This window comes from Felis catus, chromosome A2, assembly GCF_018350175.1.
Source record: "Felis catus isolate Fca126 chromosome A2, F.catus_Fca126_mat1.0, whole genome shotgun sequence".
NCBI lineage: Eukaryota > Metazoa > Chordata > Mammalia > Carnivora > Felidae > Felis > Felis catus.
Genome location: NC_058369.1, coordinates 123,580,224 through 123,602,011, shown reverse-complemented (window position 1 = coordinate 123,602,011; position 21,788 = coordinate 123,580,224). Strand labels below are relative to the sequence as shown.

The 21,788-nt window shown below is 41.4% G+C and overlaps 1 long non-coding RNA gene across 1 annotated transcript; it reads right to left on the bottom strand.

The window, feature by feature from the left end:
* Positions 1-956: 956 nt before the first annotated feature.
* LOC123383934 lies at positions 957-20,293 on the bottom strand. Its single transcript, XR_006594363.1, has 3 exons — positions 20,225-20,293; positions 16,295-16,443; positions 957-1,216 (listed from the first exon to the last, which is right to left on the bottom strand). It is a non-coding gene; the product is annotated as an uncharacterized LOC123383934 (long non-coding RNA).
* Between the last annotated feature and the right edge of the window lie 1,495 nt (positions 20,294-21,788).

The following is a 21,788-nucleotide window of genomic DNA, read 5'->3' as shown; positions in this document are numbered from 1 at the left end:
CTGACTAGCCTGTAAATCAGCCACCAAGACTTTTTGCTTTTCCGCTCTGTCACTTTTTCCACAGCCACACTAATTGTGGGTTCCCCTGGGGGGAAAAGGAAAGGAGGCGCGTCCTCGGTTGCCCTGCCCTGCCCCGGCCTCCAGCCTTTCGCTTTGTTATCATCAGTCCTTGGATTCGGGCTTCACTGGGCCCGGAAAAAGAAGGTAGGAGTACCAGTTAAGTAGGGGCTCTAGACCTCTGCCTGCAGACCCCATACTGCTTCTCAAGCTGTCCTGTAATGAAATGACAAGAGGAGTACTCTTTTTCCTTTTGGAGAAAATGTGAAAAACAATCTTTTTTTAAGTGGCCTCCTTTGAACACACACACTTTGAAGGGAGTAGAAAAAAAGCCACATGTCTACTTTTAATGCATATTTTTTGTTACTTTTGTTACACCTATTAAGAAATATCAAGTTGGGGCACCTGGGTAGCTCGGTCCCTTAAGCATCTGACTCAGGTCATGATCTCATGGTTCCTGAGTTCCAGCTGTGTGGGGCTCTGCTCTGATAGTGCAGAGCCTGCTTGGGATTCTCTCTTTCTCTGCTCCTCCCCTGCTTGTGTGTTTTTTTTTTCTCTCTCTCTCAACAAACAAACAAACAAACCAAACCAAAACAAAAAACCAAACCCACAACCAAAAAAAAAAGCCTTAAAAAATCTCAAGTAGCAGAAAATCATTAACTTAGAATATTACATTTTACACTCTTACATTTCCTAAAGCAAATTTTTAATGTTCATTTATTTATTTTGAGAGGGGAGGAGGGACAGAGAAAGAGGGAGAGGGAGAGAGAATCCCAGGCAGGCTCCCTGCTGTCAGCACAGAGCCCAACCAGGGGTTTGATCTCACCAACCCTGAACTCATGACCTGAGTGGAAATCAAGAGTTGGAGGCTTAACTACTGAGCTATCCAGGCACCCCTCATAAAACAATTTTATTTAATCTTTTTACATGCATTTTTATGACTAGTATCATTGTCTTCACTAAAGCCATTTTGGGGTCATCTGACATTTTCCGCAGCACAGTATCTTCCCCATGTCTAAGTTTGTACAACAGAACTCTTTGAAACTGTGAATAGTGCGGCCACTGGAAATTTTACAAGGAAGGCATTGACTGAGGTATAGGTTTTAGCCATTCAGATTTGTCTCTCCTCTTCTTCTTGTGAAGTCTGAGTTCTAATCCACTGGAAAGGAGAGATTGGAGAATTCAAGTGTAAGTAAGTCTGTCTTTTTTGAGGGCTAATTTTGTACATACACGAACACCCAAACAAAACCCTTGTGTGATATAAAGGCATACACAGCATTAATGAATCTCTGTAGCTGCAAGGGACCAAAAACATCGTCTGATAGTGGCTATTAATTTCTTCTAACGTCTCAGTATGATTTGAAAATGGCTTTATTATTTTTATAAAAATAATGCAATCTTTTGGCAAAAATGTCAAATAATGTAGAACAATACAAAGAATAAATCACCAACAAACTACCAGCCAAAGATAACTACTGTTTACATTTTGGTACACATCCTTCCAAATATCTCTTTAGGCATACACACACACAAAAACACACACATGCAAACATATATACATATTATATAAATGGGACTATATTACACATACTATTTTATAATGTAATGTTTTCCACTCAATATTTTGTGAGCATTTTTTATATCAATATAGTTATGCATCATTATTTTTAATGGGTGTTCTTCTGTGTACATAGTATAATTTACCTCTCACTCTCCAACTGATGGATTTTGGGGCTCCTTCCAGTTTTCTTTGTTATCAATCATGTGTCTTACTGAATTTTCCTGTTGCTTATAGCAGTTTTTTTTTTTTTTTGTCAATTCTCTTATGGTTTCCAGATATATCACATCACAGTAATAGTTTTATGTTGCTATTTCCAGTTTTTATACTTCTCGTTTCTTTCTCTTGTGTAGTTAGGTTTATAATTATATTCATATTACTCCTGGGACCAGGTTAAGTTGTTATAGAGTGAGCCTCTTGTTTCTGACTTTATTAGATTGCTGTCTTCAGAATAAGTGTATGTATGTCTACATATCATATATATGCATATAATATATACATACATATGAAAAATAACATATTAAGGAATATATATCAAGGATATATGTGTATGTGTATATGTATGTATATATGTTACCTATATACATATATGTACACATACCCACAGAATTATTCAAAGCTAGCTATGTTATTTGGCTGTCATCTATTTATGTTTTTTTCTCCAAATTTTAATTTAAATCCAACCTAGTTAACATGCAGTGTAATATTGGTTTCTGGCATAGAATTCAGTGATTCATCACTTACATACAATACCCAGTGTTCATCACAAGTGCCCTCCTTAATACCCATCACCCATTTAAGCCATCCCTCTGCCCACCTCCCCTCTAGTAACCATCAGTTCACTCTCGTTAAGAATCTCTTTTGCTGCTTTTTTCTCCCTATGTTCATTTGTTTTGTTTCTTAAATTCCACATATGAGTGAAATCATATGGTATTTTTCTTTCTCTAACTTATTTCACTTGGCATAGTACTCTATAGCTTCATCCGTGTCATTGCAAATGGCAAGATTTCATTCATTTTGATGGTTGAATAATATTCCATTGTATGTGTGTTTGTATATATTTATATATAACCACATCTTCTTTATCCATTTATCAGTCAGTGGACATTTGGGCTCTTTCCATAATTTGGCTATTGTTGATGCTGCTGCTGTAAACATTAGGGTGTGTCTCTTTGAATCAGTATTTTTGTTTTCTTTGAGTAAATACCTAGTAATGCAACTGCTGGCTCGTAGGGTATTTGGCTTTTTTTTTTTTTTTTTTTTAATCAAGACTAGGGGTAGAAGCTTATCAGATGCCATTTCATCCCCTAAGGAGTCATTATGACTTTTCTCCTTAGATCAATAAATATGAATAATCAATAGATTTCCTAATATGAAACCATCTCTGCCTTCCTAGAATCAACTTTACTTAGATAAGACATATTATTGTTTTGATGTGCTGTTGCTTTCTGTTGGTTAATATTTTATTTAGGATTTTTGCATAGATAGGAAGTGAAATTTGTCTTTAGTTTTTACCATGTGTGAAACATTTACCAGGTTTTGATACCAATGTAATACTTTCTTTACAAAAAGAAGATTTTCTTTCTGTACTCTAGACCAGTTTAAATACCATTGAAATTACCTGCCCTTTGAAACCTTGGGCGTGCTGTTTTTGAGGTGTGTAGGGGGGCAAATTTTTGACAACTTGTTCTCTTTCTTCTCTAGAAACTGGATACCGCTCAAGATTTTTGGTTTCTTCTGAGGAATCTTTAGGCAAATTATATCTTCCTAGTAAATTCTCTCTTTCATTCAGATTTTATAATGTATTTATTTAGGCTTGAGTGTTCTCTTATGTCTCTCTGAATTTTACTGAACGCTTAAGCAGGATGGGCTCGAGTCCCCCTACCAGGTTAACTAGTGGGCCATGCACAGTCCTCCCCACCACCCCAAGTTTCCAGTGTCCAGATTCTGTGGTGCTGTCTCTCCGTTTCTTCCCTCTGCCTGCTGTTGCCTGCACATCACCCCACGGCCTCCCCACTGAACACAGCTCTGATTCCATGGTTGCCCAGAGTACCACTGACCCAAGATTGTGGGTGAAGCAGTTTATGGGCAGAGGAGGTGGGCAACATTGAGCTCAGCACAGCAAACAACTGAAAATCGTACATTAAACTCCTCGGTTGTTTTCTTCACATTGTCTCTTGGCCTACCTCTTGTTGCTTTGCTCTTTTCTCTTTCTGACCTAGTATCACCTTCCCTGCCCCTCAAAAGTTTTCTTACCTTTTATGGAAAGTTTCTAGTTCCCTCAGTCCCACTTCCCCTCCCGCTGACGTGCTGCAGCTTACCTTTTCACAGTTAAATACAATAGAACCTGGTGATAATGGTGCCCTGGGATGATGAAATTCAGATGCAGCACAAAGTGACCATTTTTCCCTCCCTCTGCCCAGCTGGATTTTATTTAAAAAAAAAAAATTTTTTTTTTTAAATGTTTATTTATCTTTGAGAGAGAGCGAGCGAGCATGAGAGGAGCAGAGAGAGGGAGACACAGAATCTAAAGCAGGTTCCAGGCTCTGAGCTGTCAGCACAGAGCCCGACACGGGGCTTGAACTCACAAAGCATGAGATTGTGATCTAAGCCAAGCTGGGACACTTAACTGACTAAGCCACCCTGGCACCTGGTTTTTAAATCCCATCACTTGTGGGGGTGGGGGGAATGTGGTGGAGGAATGTGATGGAGTCAGGGAGTGACTCCTTTGTGATCAGTTTAAAGCATTCCCGACTCCCATCAGGACACTGCCTGTCTTCCAGAGGAAGGAGGCCACGCCACGACCCTGGCTTCACTAGTTGGTCAGTTAGAGTCTGGCCCTTCCGTCTCTTCCCAATCAGCTCACAGGCGTCCTACACAGAGCTTTGACTGGAGGGTGTGTTTCCAGGCCTCCCTGTCTCAGTCAAGAAAACCAAACAGCTCTGAAGAGTGCTTCCACAGTCCCGCATGCATGCGCCTGGTACAGTAACTGGAAATTCTTCTGAAAAGTATTGCTTTTCATTAACCTTGCAATAATGCAACTTCAGCATTCCATGCAATTGGATTTTCTGGATTTCATTTTTTGCATTATGGAGGGGTTTTACTGCAAACATCAATATGTTTTGCTGAACAAGAGGAAGTCTGCACCAGCTTCGAATAGCATTTTTTTTTTCGCCTTCGTATACTAGAAATAGAAGTCATCGATGGCATCTGGGCAAATTTGTGCTCTCCTCATTATTGTTCTCTCTACAGTTTGTACCTGAGTGTGTTGTACTTGAGGGTTTTACTTTATTTTCCCCTGCCAACCTAGGAGCCCCTAGGAAGGGCTTTCTTCAGTTTTTCAATCCCAGTGCCTGACTCTGGATCTGGCTCACAGTAGGAGCTCAAGATGTGGGGTGGAAGAATTCATGAGAGGCCAGGGGATCCGTCTGTGGCTGTGATAGCAGGCTGGTGGTGCAGGGGAAAGGCAGTGGGTGAAGCCAGGATTCTACTCCCAGTTTGCCTCCACTTTGCTTTTTGGCCCCTGTGAGGTAAGACACTTAGCTTCTCTCAACATCTATTCCTTTTCTATAAAATGAAAATAATGATATTGTAGTATCTACCTTATGGACTTGTTGAGTTTACTGAAGAATATAATGGACCTGAAAGGCACTTTGGAAAGTATCCCGAGCTGCATAAGCATGATGACTTAATCATCCAATGCATGGAAGATGGATGTGCATCTAATGGACACAACTATGCTAATAGGCTTCTGACTTCTGTCTGATCTCCAGGGGTAGAGTAGGTATCCTGAAAAACTCATAAATTCCTAGAATAATTGATAAAGCACAGCAAACAGCTCTTTAAATGCAGAGCTGTTATTGCAGGAAATTAAGAGAACCTCTTAGGGGGCCGAAGAAGTGCAGTGGGGCTGCTGATCTCAGTAACCAGGTTTTACTTATTTATTTATTTTTATATATTTTTTTAATGTTTCATTTATTTTTGAGAGAGAGAGAGAGAGAGACAGAGGCAGAGACAGAGTACGAGTTGGGGAGGGACAGAGAGGGAGACACAGAATCCAAAGCAGGCTCCAGGCTCTGAGCTGTCAGCACAGAGCCCGACATGGGGCTTGAACTCGTGAACGGAGAGATCATGAACTGAGCCGAAGTAGGATGCTCAACCAACTGAGCCACCCAGGCGCCCCTCAGTAACTGGGTTTTAAACACTGTGGCGGGGGGAGGTGGCAGGAGACAAGGCCTCAGACTTGGGTTAACTAGGGAATTGGAACTGAAACCCCTGCACAAAGCCAGGACCTTTGTGAATGAATGTGCCAAAGGAAATTTTGTCTACCAGCAAGGAGAAAAAACAAAACAAAATGTTACTGGTTTTATCCTGGGTTCGGGCAGGGAAAAACAGAAATGTGTTTTAAGCTTTCATTTCTGAAGGTCTGCTATTGCTTGTGTTTGAGTTCCCAGTTCACATTACCATCTGCTATGGGACACTATAAAGTGAGCTTATAATAGTCAACATAATATATAAATAGGTACATTTTGCTAATATACAATAGTGTACAAAATAAAGTTGACTTAGGTTGGTAGTTGCCCTGGGTTCCAGGCAAAGGAAATGTAAACGCTTACTGGAGAGAGCTATCCTCAACCCAGGCCCCACAGGGCTCCCATAGATAAAGTCTTGCTGAAGTAAATGCTCCATTTAAAATTGTAAGTCCATCTTATGAAGAAACCCACCTTCAGCTGAGATACTTCAAGTGAGAAAAGCAAGATGGATAGAAATATATTATCATATGATCCCATTTTTAAGAAAGCAAACACTCTTTTGTCACATGTGCACTCACACCCACCCCCTGTTAGTTTACATATGGTTAGATGGACATTAGCAAAGTAAAGAATACATATCAGTTGTTAGCAAGGGTGATCTGGAGGGGGTATATAACGGGAAGAAGGGCAAGCGGCAAGCAAAGATGGAAAAGAGGTCTGCCCAATCCTGGCTCTTTGCTTCTTTCTTTTGCTCAAGTCATACCGCACTACGCAGGGTTTTGACTGGAGGGTGTATCTCCCTACTTCCTTGTCACAGCCAAGAAAAATGAGACAACTCCAAGGAGCACCCCTAGCCCCTCGCATATGGAGCAAATGGGCACGATGAATATGTAGAGTCATCAATGCCAGCGAACAAATAAATAACAGCTATTGGAAATGAAGTTAAACACTAGTGTGGATGCCGTAATTAACAGCACCCGTTTATTGGCCGCTTGCTATGTGGTAGGCACTTTCTAAATCCTTTACATGTATAATTCCTTCAGCCCTCATAACATAAGGACCACCCTTGTTCCCATTTGATCCACAAGAAAAGAGAAGTGCACAGAGTCCAAAGAACTTGTCTGAGGTCTCTGGCCCACCTCCCTGACTGGCGGGGGGTGGGGTCAAGATTCAGCCCCCCACAGTTCACTCCTCAGTGCAGGTGCTTGGTCACTGGGCTAATAATTATGGATGCACACGGAGGGATGGATGCAATAGTGACAATTTTTGTGTTGAGGGTGGTAATGGTAACGTGGGTAGGTTTTGAATTATTGTTGTAATTTAATTTTTCTTAACCTTGCTACTCTTAAAAATAAAAAATAAAAAAAAAAAGAAATGGAAAAAGGGCATCTGTCATCTTTTACAGCCCTCTCCCCATCCCCAGTCCCCAACACTGTGACTGGTACTGAGTAAGAGTACTGGGAGCATTGTTGAACCTGTCGATGTAAAATGTGATTTAGGGAGCTCCCTGCCAAAGCGGAGGAGTAGAAGAAGTGTTTACTGAATGGAATCAAACTGAATCATGGAGTGGTTTCCTGTTGACTGCAAATCAAATCAACAGCAAACAGTGAAGGGCAAACCAACCCAATAATCCTACAAATTTAGAGAGGACAGGGGTTTGGGGGCACCTGGGTGGCTCAGTTGGTTAAGAACCAGCCTGTTGATTTCGGCTCAGCTCATGATCTCATGGTTCTTGAGATCAAGCCCCAAGTGGGGCTCTGTGCTGACAGTGTGGAGCCTGCCTGGGATTCTCTCTCCCTCCCTCTCTTTCTGCCCCTCCCCCCCCCCACTCTCTCTAAATAAATAAACTTAAAAATAAAGAGTGTGATTGTTGCAACCTTTATGTTTCCATACCTCAGGATGCTTTTAATGATTAAAGTAATGAGTGATTTTAGTGCTAGTTTATATTTATGATACGGCTTCTTCCTCCTGAGTATCTTCAAGCCTTAAAATAAACCCTGCTGGCTCTCACTGCTGGGGAGCAACGTTGATTGTTTCATAAGAGGGAAAGCTGTGGAACAGGGGATTTAAGTGCCTCAGCTTTAGAACTTAGAAGAGGAAAAAGGGACCTTAGCAATTTGGGGAAGTGGAAGTCTATGGTAGAGAAATAGGGAAATAGATGATGCCTTGAAATCACACAGCTGTCCAGGCAGCATGGGACCCAGGTCTTTAGGCTTGTGATCTTTCTTCCACGTCTTGGAGTTTCAAAAGTGTCAATTTATTAATTTAGTTGCCCTGTTATAGAACATTAATGGTCAGTGAATTCTCTCCTCCATGGAGAGCTGAAATGCTTTCAGAAATTTGCATATGACCATGGAGTCAGAGAAGAAGTAGCTGATGATGTTAATCTGGAATCAGGTAGCTGGGAAGGTCCTAGGCTCCCACCTGCACTTCAGGTGGGTCTGGCAGACAGCTCTGAAACCCCTGCCTTCAAGGCCACAGGAATAGGCAGGGCAGGGCACATACCCACACATTCTGGCCCTCTACTGGGCTACCTGTGGCTCCCTTCTCCTAGCACCTTCTTTTGTCAGGGCTCAAAGTGATTAACTTTCTACGTATTCTTATTCTGATGACTTACCTTTGGCACCTTTTTGGGGACTTACCTGGGGGGGGGTGGGAGTCTAACAATTACTGCTAACGTTTGTTGAGCCTAGGTGCTGTGCTCACATTATATAAATACTATTTATCTCCTCTTGTAGATAAAACACCAGAGGCTCAGAGAGGGTGAGCATGGGAGGCAGTAGGGTGTGGTGCTCAGGAGTCAGGAATTTGGAGTGAGACAGATAGAGGTTTCATTTTAGGCAAATTCCATAGCATTTTAGGGTCTTATTTTCCCCAAGTTATTAAATGGGGATAATAATATCTTCATTGCATGACAGATATAAGGATAAATAGGTTCTGTGTATCAAAATACTTAGCAGACTGCCTGACACCTAGTAAGTCCCTAAAAAAAAAGAGAGATACTATTAGTACTAAATAGTATGTGCTCAAAGTCACATACCAGCAAGCTGATAAAACCAGAATTTGAAACGAGGTCCACTTCAAGTTAAAGTCCACTCTGTTGAAATGCTTAACTGCTACAGGTTCTCCAACGAAGGCTAGTCACCCCTCTTGGAAGCAGGAATGGTCATGTTAGTAGAGCTCGTCCGCTCAGCTTGGGAGCCTGATGTAACCTCTACTTTTCCTTGTAACCTAAGGGCTGGTCTCCAAAGCAAGGGACATGCACACCGGGGGAGCCCAAGTTAACCTGCTGGGGGTTGTACGAAAACATTAGAACTTCTACTTCTGTTTATTTTGTTTCCTCACTTGATTTATGTTTATATTCTTCTGAGTTTAATAAAAGTCATATTAGAGGGGCGCCTGGGTGGCTCAGTCGGTTAAGCATCCGGCTTTGGCTCAGGTCATGATCTCACAGTTCGTGGGTTTGAGCCCCACGTCGGGCTCTGTGCTGACAGCTCAGGGCCTGAAGCCTGCTTCAGATTCTGTGTCTCCCTCTCTCTCTGCACTTCCCCCACTCATGCTCTGCCTCTCTTTCCTTCAAAAATAAATAAACATAAAAAAATTAATAAAAGCCATATTACATCAGGACAACAGAGCATGCCCATAATTTACAAATAAATGAATACGATAAATTGGGAGTGCACACCAAAATATTTTCCCAGGTTGATATGTACAATCAAAACACTTTGGAGGCCACTAGTTTAGATAATGGTGCAAGCAAGGTTATGACCATCAATTAGGTCAAGTCTATGGCAATTTACAAAAGGTGAGAAAATGGGAAGTGTGTGTATACTGGGACCTCAGATGGAAAAAGTGATACATTTTACCCAGGAACCACTCAGGCAAAGTGAAGGTGGGTTCTGAATCACAGTGGAGAGCACAGGACATCTAGGTGACTCTGGCTTGCAAGGTACATGTTAGGGTGGGAACTTGCTCAGGAGTGACCCTATCAGGGATGTGTAAGGGGGAAGGGGACCTTCTGTATTATGACACTACAAATACAAATGCCAACTAATAGCACATTCATGACCTCACTCTCTTAACATTTGTGATTTAATTTTCTTTCTTTTATTTTTTTTTTAAAGAATTTTTTTTAACGTTTATTTATTTTTGAGACAGAGAGAGACAGAGCATGAATGGGGGAGGGTCAGAGAGAGAGGGAGACACAGAATCTGAAACAGGCTCCGGGCTCTGAGCTGTCAGCACAGAGCCTGTCGCGGGGCTCGAACTCACAGACCACGAAATCGTGACCTGAGCCGAAGTCAGACGCTTAACTGACTGAGCCACCCAGGTGCCGCTGTGATTTAATTTTCAACGTCTAGCTTGAGTTTCAAATTCAGTTGGAGCTATTCTGTGACAAAATCATAAAACATCAGAGCACGAAAGAGCCTTGAACACCTTTCTAGTTCAGTATCCAATACTGAGAGCAGGAAGGTTTCCATGGACAAATGCATGTGGTAAGACAAAGTTAAACTGCTTTACTCTCTGCTGGGCTTCTCAGATGCTTTGTTCTAGAAATGTGGTCTGTGACTCTAAGAGCAGGGTCCAACCTGATTTTTTCAATATTTTCCAACTGTCTTAATCATGCCCCCCCCCCCCCCGCCCCCCAGCCTTTTCTGTATAGAGCATGTCTGTGGGACATACTGGGGAAAAATGAAGGAGGACATTCAGATTTAGAGAAGGAGACTGCTTTGGCAAAGGTCAAGCCTTGAGTGAGAGGCAGATTTGGGGTTAGAACTCAGGTTTCTTCATTTGTTCATTCACGCAATCCAAAAACCATTCTCTGTGATAGATACTTCCGTGTCAGTTACCGTGGTATGAATGCGAGTAAGGCAGAGTCCTTTTCTCTTGAGGGCTCATACTCTTGTTGGAAAGACAATTATAAAACGGTGTCAGTTTAGAGACATACACAGCATGCTGTGTTCCTCAGAGATGGGAACAGCGAACTCTCCAGGTTTAGAGCTCTGTGTATGATATCAGACTTTTCCAGGACTTTATTTTTTTATTTTTTTATTTAAAAAAAAATTTTTTTTTTCAACGTTTATTTATTTTTGGGACAGAGAGAGACAGAGCATGAACGGGGGAGGGGCAGAGAGAGAGGGAGACACAGAATCGGAAACAGACTCCAGGCTCCGAGCCATCAGCCCAGAGCCCGACACAGGGCTCGAACTCACGGACCACGAGATCGTGACCTGGCTGAAGTCAGACGCTTAACCGACTGCGCCACCCAGGTGCCCCTTTTCCAGGACTTTATTTTTTTATTTTTTTTTTTAATTTTTTTTTTCAACGTTTTTATTTATTTTTGGGACAGAGAGAGACAGAGCATGAACGGGGGAGGGGCAGAGAGAGAGGGAGACACAGAATCGGAAACAGGCTCCAGGCTCTGAGCCATCAGCCCAGAGCCTGACGCGGGGCTCGAACTCCCGGACCGCGAGATGGTGACCTGGCTGAAGTCGGACGCTTAACCGACTGCGCCACCCAGGCGCCCCACCAGGACTTTAAAAAAGAGTATCTTGTTCAGTATGTATAAGGATTCCACCAAAGTACTTGTGTTTAGTATTCCAATCATTCCACACCAATGAATTTAAGAATATAATGCAATATGGAGACAAGGCTTTAAGGAGAAGCAGCGGTGTGTTGGGGACGGCTTGTTGGCTTGTGGAAACTAAAATCCCAGTCCCCCATTCGGTGGCTTTATGAAAGTAGCTTGAAAGCACCCATGCCAGAGTATTTATACCAGGGAAAACACTAGAAATCAAGGCCTCTCCCCAGTTGTTAAACATTTGCCAGCATGCCACTGAACAAAGGTGTTCACTGTTTATAATAGTCAAGAATTGGATACAAACTAAATGTCTGGGGAGAGGGCACTGTTAAATGATGTTGTGTTGTTTTATCCGAGGACAAAGGGTGCTTTTCCAGTTGTTCAAGTTAGGAGTGTTTTAAAGTTTTCCTCATATAGATTTTCCTGGGAATCCTTTTTATTATCTCTCTAACAAATTTTATTGTCTCTGTAACACATATCTCTGGCTGCTACTGGTGTTGATCAGTATTCTGCAAAACAACTTCCTGGTTTTGCAGTTCTAGCTAATTAAAATGTTGTTTCTTATATTGACCCAATATTTTTTCCCTATAATTTGTAACTTCACCCCAGGTTTTACTTTAGCTCCACTGAAATAGCATATAAGAACTATAATTTCCCTTCTCTGCTTGCCAATAAGAGTTTAAGCCCATCCTAATTGGCCTCTGTGCACCTGTTCACCTCCTGTTTGACTGCCTCCTACCCTTACTCTGTACCCTCAATATGGAATCACTTATTTCCTCATACATCCCATCCCTTTTCATGCCTTTGTACCTCTTGCTCATGCCTCTTTCTGTAGTCCTTTTCCTCTTCATCTTTCTGGTAAACTTTGATTTCTTTCTCAGCTGAACAGCCACCTCCTCTAAGAAGGCTACCCTGATTTCCCATAGTGTATTTACTCGTACAGCACACTCTTCCCTGTACCTGTTTTGATTGCTGCACTTATTACATTGTGAGGTGATATGCTGTACATGTCTTTTCCTCCTTGATGCTGGTTTCTCCCCGTTCTTGTATTACTAGCATCTAATACAATTCCTGGCACAAATTATATACTCAAATGTTTGTTGAATAACTGAGTAGTTATAGGCCAGGTTTATCACCTTTTCCATATAGCAGCCCTTCATATAGTTGGAAACCTCTATCCTGCCTCTCCTTCAGCCTCTTTTTCGTAGCTTTTTTTTTTTTTTCCAAACAGTTTCTCCTCTGATGTACTTTCTGGATAATCTCTTACTGTTTGAAAAAAGCATTAACCAGAGAGACATTTCATAGTTTTCCACAACCTTTGCATCACTAGCAGACAATACACCTTAATTACCAAAACCCAGGGGTTCCAACGAAGCTTTTTGTGTACTTATTTCTCAACAATTAAAATTTCCACAAATAGCCTTGTATAACGACAGCTCTACACCGCGTCATTTCTGAGTCATTAGTAACCTGCATTTTTCCTTTTATTATTATTAAGCAAATCATAAGTTATACATTTCCCATAAATATTGAATTGTTTGTGGCATTGAGAAAATATCTCATAAAACATTGGTTAAGGGAAGACATAAAATGGGGTGAGTGTTCATGATCTCCTGGCAACAGTAAGACAAAATAAATGATTCGAGTGTTGGCACAGATTCAGGCAAAATTGGCAGGGAATCTGAAGAGGTCTTCAAATAATTCAAGTAGCATAAGGTTATGTTTTTAGATTTTATGTCTAGATGTTCTAACCATTGTTGAGAGTGGTATTGAATTCTCCTTCTACTATTGTTGAATTGTTGGTTTCCTCCTTCAGTTCTGTCAATTTTTGCTTCATGTATTTTAGGGCTTTGTTCTTAGGTGTGTATGGTGTGTATATGTTTATAATGAATATATCTTCTTGATGAATTGATCTTTTTATCATTATAAAATATTCTTTTTTGGCTACGTTAATATATATATTTAAATGTTTATTTTATATTATTTATATATTTATATTATTTATAAATTATATATATTATATATTTATATATATTTATATTTTGTATTTATATAGAAATAACATATATAAATATATATATATTTATATTTATATATTATACTATATATTTATTTTATATTATTTATATATTTATATTATTTATATATATATGCTTATTTATTTATTTTTTATTTTTTATTCTTTTTAACGTGTTATTTATTTTTGAGACAGGGAGAGACAGAGCATGAACAGAGGAGGGTTAGAGAGAGGGAGACACAGAATCTGAAACAGGCTCCAGGCTCTGAGCTGTCAGCACAGAGCCCAACATGGGGCTCAAACTCACGGACCGCAAGATCATGACCTGAGCCGAAGTCGGCTGCTTAACCGACTGAGCCACCCAGGCGCCCCTATAAATGTTTATTTTTGAGAGAGAGGGAGACAGAGAGCATGAGCATGGAAGGGCAGAGAGAGAGGGAGAGAGAGAATCCTAAGCAGCCACATGTTGTCCGGGCAGAGCCTGATGTGGGGCTCAGTCCCACAAACTGTGAGATCAAGACTGAGCTGAAATCAAGAGTTGGAGGCTTAGCCAACTGAGCCACCCAGGAGCCCTCAGCTTTTTTTATGACTACTGTTTGCAAGGTAATTCCTTTTCCTTTTTTATTTTTTTTTCTTACCTTCAACTTATTTGTGTTGAAGGGGAGGAAGAAATTTTATTCCATCCGAGGTTCTTCTAGCTGTACTAAGAATTAAATTTACTTTTCAAGATTTTTTTCTCTTTTAGTGTTTTACAGTTTGAATACAATGCATTTGGTATGATTTTCCTTTTGTTCACTCTGCATAGGATTTACTGGTCAACCTGGAACCACTTTAAACTAGATTTTTGACTTTGGGTTTTTCTGTCCCTACATGTAGTATAGATTCCAGTTCTGAATCCACGTGAGTGAAGTCTTGTGATTAAGAATTCTCTAGGGGGGCTCAGTCAGTAAAGCATCTGACTTCCACTCAGGTCATGATCTCATGGTTGGTTTGTGAGTTCGAACCCTGCATCGGGCTCTGTGCTGACAGCTCAGAGCCTGGAGCATGCTTTGGATTCTGTGTTTCCCCCTCTCTCTGCCCATCCCATGCTCATGCTCTATCTGTCTCTGCCTCTCAATAATAAATAAATGTAAAAAAAAAAAAAAAAAAAGAATTCTCTAGGGAGATTCCCTCCCCCCCCCCCCCATTTTTTTCATACTCTACTCAGAGTCAAGGTCAAAACATTTAATATCTCTGCTGTTTGCCCATGCCATGGGGAAAGTTTTTTTAATTTTTTTATTAAAAAAAATTTTTTTTAACGTTTATTTACTTTTGAGAGACAGAGAGACAGAGTGTGAACTAGGGAGGGGCAGAGAGAGAGGGAGATACAGAATCCAAAGCAGGCTCCAGACTTTGAGCTGTCAGCACAGAGCCTGATGTGGGGCTTGAACTCACAAACTGTGAGATCATGACCTGAGCCAAAGTGAGATGCTCAACCGACTGAGCCACCCAGGTGCCCCATAGGGAAGGTTTTTTTTAAAGATCTAGTTCATATAGTTGAGGATGGCACTTTTTTTTTGGAGATCCTAGTTTTTGGTGAGATCTCTATTTCAGCCTTCTACCTCATTCTGATTCCATGCTTTATTTCCTGTCCTCTTATGCTCATGAGGCCCATTAAAATCAGTCCCTAACCACTGGGGATGGGCAGATGCCTCCAGAGAGAATGTCAGTTTTAGCACTTGCTTATCTCTCTGGATTTATGGTTTCTCATTGTTTCTAACTTCTGAGCATGTCTTTTACTTTTCTGCCAGTTCAGCCATGTAGGTGGATTTAAAAATGTTTTACCAGCATTTAGGTGTCCTGTGCCAGGAGTGTTTTTTCCTTGAGAACCAAGTCAGTCATAGTGATGAAAATGAAAGTCAGTCTATTCATTCAGCAGACTCTGGCCATTACATTTAGATGTGACCTTGCTATCATTCCAGTGCAGTAGCCATCTGGAGCTCACAATCTATTGAAGGAGGCACAGTATATATACACAATAAATTGATGTCGAGGATATGATGGTCTTCTATATCGAGTAAATGGGGACACCAAGGCAGGAGTGGAGGGTCCAGGGGCATCTTCTGGCAAAAGCTGACCTGAGCTAGATTTTGTAAGGAAAGGGTAGAGAGACAAAGGAAAGAATGGAGGGAGCTGTGTCAGTAAAGGTATGGATGTGTGAAATAGCATCTTTACAATTCCAGAACCAGAGCTACTGGGCCATTCTAGTCTCTGGAACAGGTCTCAGGCCTGATTTTGGGGTGTTAAGGGGCTCCAGGCCAGTAGCTTGGTGTGTCAACAAAGCAGCAACCTCATGCCTGGTTCCACAACTTTGTGCTATGATTTCCATAATTAGTCTGATGCACAAGGCCAGTTATCTCCTGGGAACTGGGAATATTTTTTATATTATTTTATTTAAAAAAATTGGCTATAATTGACATATAACGTTGTGTAAGTTTAAGGTATGTAAGGTATTGATTTGATTATATTGCAAATGATTACCATTGTAGCATTAGCTAACGCCTCCAGTATGCCATATAATTTTGTGTATGTGTGTGTGATGAGAACAGTTAAGATCTAGCCTCCTAACTACTTTGAAGTTCATTATACAGTATTGTTTACTATAATCACTAGATATTCTTGACTTATTTATCTGCTAGTTCTCTGTCTGCACCCTTAAGCAACCTCTCCCCAATTTCCTTATTACCCAGCCCCTGGTAACCACCGTTCTACTCCCTGTTTTTACAACTTTAGTTTTATAAGATTCCACATATAGGTGATATCATACAGTACTTATCTGTCTGACTTACCTTTCTTAGCATAATACCCTCAAAGTCCATCCATGTTGTGCAAATGGCAGGATTTCCTTCTTTGTCGTGGCTGAATGATATTACATTGTATAACCACATCTTCTTTATCCATTCATCCTTTGATGGACACTTGGCTATTGTGAATAATGCTGCAATAAACATGGGAGTGTTGATATCTTTTTGATAACCTGTTTTCATTTCCTTTGGCTATATAGCCAGAAGTGGGATTGCTGAATCATATGGTAGTTCTATTTTTAAGTTTTTCAGAAAACTCCATACTGTTTTCCATAGTGGTTGAACCAATTTACATTGCTACCAGTAGTGTACAAGGGTTCCCTTTTCTCCACATCCTTGCCAACACTTGTTATCTCTTGTCTCCTTGATGATAGCATTCTAACTGGTGTAAGGTGATGTGTTGTTGTGCTTTTGATTTGTATTTTGCTAGTGATTAGTAATGTTGAGCATCTTTTCATGCACCTGTTGGCCATTTGGATGTCTTCTTTGGAAAAATGTCTATTTAATTCCCCTACCCATTTTTTTTTAACGTTTATTTATTTTTGAGACAGAGAGAGACAGAGCATGAATGGGGGAGGGTCAGAGAGAGGGAGACACAGAATCTGAAACAGGCTCCAGGCTCTGAGCTGTCAGCACAGAGCCCGACGCGGGGCTCGAACTCACGGACCGTGAAATCATGACCTGAGCCAAAGTTGACCGCTTAACTGACTGAACCATCCAGGCGCCCCCCCCCCCCCATTTTTTAAACAGATTGAGTTTTTCTGCTTACTGTTGTTTTGAGTTGTAGAAGTTCTTTATATATATTGATATTAACTCCTTATCTGATATATGGTTTACAAGAATTTTCCCCCATTCGGTAGGCTGCCTTTTCATTTTGTTGATCGTTTTTTTTTTGCTGTGCAGAAGCTTTTTAGTTTGATATAGTCCTATTTGTTGATTTTTGCTTTTGTTGCTGTGCTTTAGGTGTTTTATTAAAAAAATCATTGCCAAGACCAATGTCAAGGAGCTTCTTCCCTATGTTTTCTTTTAGGAATTTTATGATCAGATCTAATGTTTAAGTCTTTAATCCATTTCACATTAATTTTTGTGAGTCATGTAAGATAAGGGTCCAACTTCATTTTTCTGCATGTGGTTATCCAGTATTTGAAACACCGTTTGTTGAAGAGACTATTCTTTCCTTATTGAATATTTTTGGCTCTTTTGCCAAATGTTATTTAACCATAGATGCAGGAGTTCCTCCTGTATTTCTTGTTTCCCATGCTTGCTCCTCTCTGGAGCTTATCAGACCTCCTGGGATTTAAGTCCTGCCAAGTTCGTGCTGGCCCCTGGGCATGATACTGCATGTGACTATAACCTAGTTCCCTCTTTCCACTCTCTGCCAGGCATTGTGCCAGATATCCTTTGTAATCTTTCATTTCATTTTCTCAAATACTCTGTGAGGGAGATTGAGTTTGGATTTCAGTGGGGAGAAGCAGAGTCCCAAGATGAGCTTCCCACCAGGACTCTGTGAGGGAGCACTCTTCTTCCTGCACACCCATTCATGTTTGCTTGTGGGGGACTGTGGGAGAGCAATGGATAGGCTCAAGAAGGGGAGTGCCATGGAGCTGCCTGCTTCCTGCTCCCTGCCCCTTGCATTGGAAGTACCTCAAAGGCTGTCAGAAGAAAGGAAATTGTATGGGGCGCCTGGGTGGCTCAGTCAGTTGAGTGTCTGACTTCAGCTCAGGTCATGATCTCATGGTGCATGAATTCAAGCCCTGCATCGGGTACTGTGCTGACAGCTCGGAGCCTGGAGTCTGCTTCAGATTCTGGGTCTCCCTCTCTCTCTGCCCCTCCCCTGCTTGTGCTCTGTCTCTCTCTGTCTCTCAACAATAAATAAATGTTAAAAAATTAAAAAAGAAAAAGAAGAAAGGAAATTGTAGCCCTAGCTTCTTTGGCATTATAGAGAAGCAAAACTAAAAATCTACCTACTGATGGCTCCCAGATATATGTCTTCAGTCTAGAATTGTCTTCTGAACTACAGGTCTGTATAGAACTACTCACTTGGTCTTTGTATTTTGCTGACAACTCAAAGCCTGCTTGGGATTCTCTCTCTCCCCCTCTCTCTGCCCCTTCCCTGCTTGTGCTCTCTCTCTCTCTCTCTCTCTCTCTCTCTCTCTCTCTCTCATAAATAAACAAACAAACAAACTTAAAAAAAAAAGATGAATTCATCTTCTTACCCAAATTTGGTTTCTCCTTCTGGGTTCCAGTGTTGGTGAATGCCACCTTGATTCACTCAGATGCCTAAGCCATGGACCAGAGCACCAACCTTGCCTTCTCCCCCAACAAATCCTGTAATATTCCATCTCTGCTCACCTATTTCTGTTCCCTTTGCCACTTCCTCAGCCCACTTCCTCACTATCGCTCATTCAGTTGGTGTATCTGCCTCCTTGGTCCTGCTATCTCCTCATCTGTTTTCCAAAACTGGTTAGAGTGACCACTCTAACATCTTGGTGCTCAAATCGTGGTCCATGGACATCATGTCCAATGACATCATCTGGGAGTTCATTAGAAATGCATGATTCTAGACTCCTAGACTCCTAGGTCCCACCCCAGATCTACTGAATCAGAATCTGCATTTAACAAAACCCTGAGGTAATACCTAAGTACATTAAGATTTAAGAACCATAGCTCTAAAATAAATATCTAATGATGTGTCTGCATTTTAAAAGCCCTTGAAGGCTCCTTACTGCTCTCTGGAAAATCATGCCTCCTTACATGATCTTACAATGCCCTTTAAGAGTTACTCCACGTGTACCTGTTCAGATTTGTCTCTCACTGCTTATGACCTCTGAGCAATAGTCACTGAACTGCTCTCAGTTCTCTGATAGACTGAAATCTGTGCTTTCCCTCTAGATTTGCATGTGATTTTTCCTTTGGAATATTCCTTCTCTGAAATATTTCTTCCTCAAGGAAGCTCTTGCAACCTTCCATGTCTAATTTGGTTTCCCTATTATGTGGTCCCGTGGTACTCTGGATTTCCCTTATCTTGCTATTAATTTTTTTTTCTTTTCAGATAATATTTATACAGCGCCTGTCTGCATTGTGCTGGGATGCAAACTGCTGAGAATACCTTGAATTGTAGATGCTGTTTGTATGTACTTCTTCCCCTCTAGACTTTAGGTTTGGTATGGATGGAAACCATGTTTATTCGCTTGTGAATACTTAGACCTAACACAACAGGATGCTCCATAGAAGCTTGTTAAATGAATGGGGAGCTCCAACTATACTGATGATGAGTATGGGATATAAAACACCTATTTTTTGAGTTAAGAAGCTAATTTTGACTTTCGAGCAGTCCTGTGTGTGTACAAGCTTCTCAGATGTGTACAAGCTTCCTTTGATCTGAGTGTGGTCAAGTGGGTGTGTTCTTAGTCTTTGGCAAATGGGGGAAATAGAGGTAGTAAGAACTATTATCTCATTTTAAAGATGCAGAAACTGAGGTTTGGGAGGTTAAAAAACCTGCCAATGGTTGTAAGAGTTGGAGCTGGGACTCCAACCCAAGAGTGGCTGACTCCAAAGCTTGTGACTCTTTACAGAGTCAGGACTTGAGTAAAGGTTGGGTTGGCCATTTCTGTCCTGAATGAATGAATGAATGAATAAATGCATGCACGCAGGCATTCATCATTCTGATAATTATTTTCACTAAATCAGGTATTTTACATTCAAAGACCAACCATTTCTAACATAGAAGAGTCCTTCCTGGTCTTTCCCATGGACAGCCGACTCCCCAAAGAGACTTTCTTTTGGCCCCTACTGTGTGGGATCTGAAGCCTCTTTGTCTCTCCGTAGAATGCCAAATCTAGAGGAGACCTCTAGAAAGTCCAGTTGGTTCCATTCTCTCTTTTCACCAAGGCTCAGAGACACAGAGTAACTTACCCAAGATCACACAGCAGATAGGTAGCAGAACTGGGGTTCAAACCCCGACCTTTGAGTAGTCAATTCAGAGCTCTAGCCACTGGACTTTGCTACTTGGTGTGCAGTAGGCATCAAAAAAATGTTTGTGTCACAATGCTTGATAGTCTTGTGATTGTTGCTCACTGCTGGCAGTTCTTGCAGTGTATGTAATGACTCAGGCCTCAGTCATAGGCAAGTCCCCTATGATTTTTAGTAAGCAAAAGAGAAGTTCATGTCTTGAGCTGTAATTATCTGTTCAAATTCCTGCCATTAATGTCAAAGATAATAACTTGATAGTTATTATTAAATATAAATGTGGTTAGTCCTGAGATGCCCCAATGCAGCTGTCTATTAATTTTGAGTGGAGACATCAGCTGGCTGAGGCCTTGCCTCATGACTCCGTGCATGTGTATGTGTGTGTGTGTGTGTGTGTGTGTGTGTGTGTGTGTGTGTTTGAACGTAACAATTAGACAGCCAGGGGAATGTGTTTCAGAATTCTCTACCCCCTGTTGTCTTTGAGATGTATGAGGAACGAGCAGACATGTCTGCAGACTGGGAAAGGTCCGCCTGGTAATAACGAGGAAGAGTAGGGAGAACACAGGTGCTGGTGTCAGATGGGCTGGATCATGATCCTACCCTGACCTTGGGCAAATCTCTAAACTTTTAAAATTTGTAAAGTGGGTCTTAGAATACCTATCTCACAGGATTATATAAGGTAATGTGTGGGAAGTGCTATACACAGGGTCTGGCAAATTCTAAGTGACTTAGGAATGGTTAATGAATGGTGTACTAGTAACTAGTAAGGTTACCTGGTAGGGGCTTGCAGACAGGCTTCTTCCCAAAGCAGTTTTAGAGGCAGTTATTGGACTGCCAGCCATGTTCCTGACACGCCTGTGCTGGGCTCTGTCCAGATAGTCTAGAGAGCTCCTGAAGGCTTCTCCATCTGTGACACACCTATAAGCCTACTTGTCTCTGGGGAGGGGTCTGGCAGGACCCACTTCTGGGGACAAGGATTGTGGACAGGCAGGCCAAGTCAGAGACTTAAGACCCTTATCAAAGAGTAAAACAGAGATGAAGCAGAGATGAACCAGGATTAAGGCCCAGCTCTCAGCAGAGCAGAGCTCTGTAAGCAGAACTGGGGCCAAGGTCAGAGGTAAGGTGCTGAATGGTAAGTCCAGGCAGGATGAAGCCTTAAAAATTCCTCCAGATTAGGGGTGTCTGGATAGCTCAGTCAGTTAAACATCCAGCTTCAGCTCAGGTCATGATCCCATGGTTCTTGGGTTCGAGCCCCACATTGGGCTCTGTGCTGACAGCTCAGAGCCTAGAGGCTGCTTCGGATTCTGTGTCTCCCTCTCTCTGCCTTTCCCCTATTCGTGCTCTGTCTCTCTCTCTCAAAAATAAATAAATGTTAAAAAAAAAAAGTTCCTCCAGATTGGACTCTGAGCTCTTTAAGGGAGGTGCATTGTGGTGTTAGAAAGCAGATGCTGGGGCCAGACTGCCTTCATTCAAATCCTGGTTCTGCCTTCTACTAGCTGTGTGATTTTGG